Here is an 851-nt window from a genome sequence, read left to right as displayed (position 1 = left end):
ATTCCATGATGTGGGAATTTCCTTTGCAACTCTTTAAATCGTTCCCATGCATCATATAAAGACTCCCCATCCAGCTGATGAAAATTATTAATCTCTCCTCCTATTCTGGTTGACTTGGCAGGAGGAAAACATTTACCAAGGAATTTCTGCGCCAAATCTTCCCAAGTAAGTATAGAGTTGGCTTGTAATGAATTCAACCAACTCTTAGCTCTGTCCCTTGGTGAAAATGGGAATAATGTCAATCTTACAGCATCGTTACTCACCCCATTCATTTTGAATGTCGCACATAGCTCTAAAATGTTTGTGATATGGAGATTTGGATCCTCATTTGGTAACCCCCCAAATTGTACACAATTCTGCACCATCTGAATAATTGAAGGTTTTATCTCAAAATTATTTTCCTCAATAGTTGGAGGATGAATGCTTGAATGTATCCCCGTAACAGTAGGGAGTACGTAGTTCCTTAATGGCGGATCAACGTCAGTTGCATTACCCATATTTACATTTTTGTTGACAATGTTATTTGTGATCTTAGACGTAGTAAAATCCAACCATTTCTTTATCTTTCGGTCCGTCTGCACGTTCTCTCAATTTCAAGATCTGTTGGTATGAGTGCCTTTTGTATACTTCCTTGCATATACCAACAATTCCTGAAACACAATACAACCTTGATCCGAATAAGTGTAAAATAATATAAATAAAATAAAAAAAACCAAATTATAAAAAACAACAATTAACTTTGATATTGGAAATTAAGTCCCGGGAAACAGCGCCAAAAACATGATTGCCAAAATATATATACGCAAGTGCACACAATCAATTCTAGTAATATAGCTCATAAATAAAGTATC

The 851-nt window shown here is 35.6% G+C and overlaps 1 non-coding gene across 1 annotated transcript; it reads left to right on the top strand.

The window, feature by feature from the left end:
- On the top strand, nucleotides 1-107 carry LOC133827977 (small nucleolar RNA R71). Its single transcript, XR_009890624.1, has one exon. It is a non-coding gene; the product is annotated as a small nucleolar RNA R71 (small nucleolar RNA).
- Nucleotides 108-851: the final 744 nt, after the last annotated feature.

This window comes from Humulus lupulus, chromosome 3 (assembly GCF_963169125.1).
Source record: "Humulus lupulus chromosome 3, drHumLupu1.1, whole genome shotgun sequence".
Taxonomy (NCBI): Eukaryota; Viridiplantae; Streptophyta; class Magnoliopsida; order Rosales; family Cannabaceae; genus Humulus; species Humulus lupulus.
This window is presented reverse-complemented; position numbering and strand designations above follow the sequence as displayed.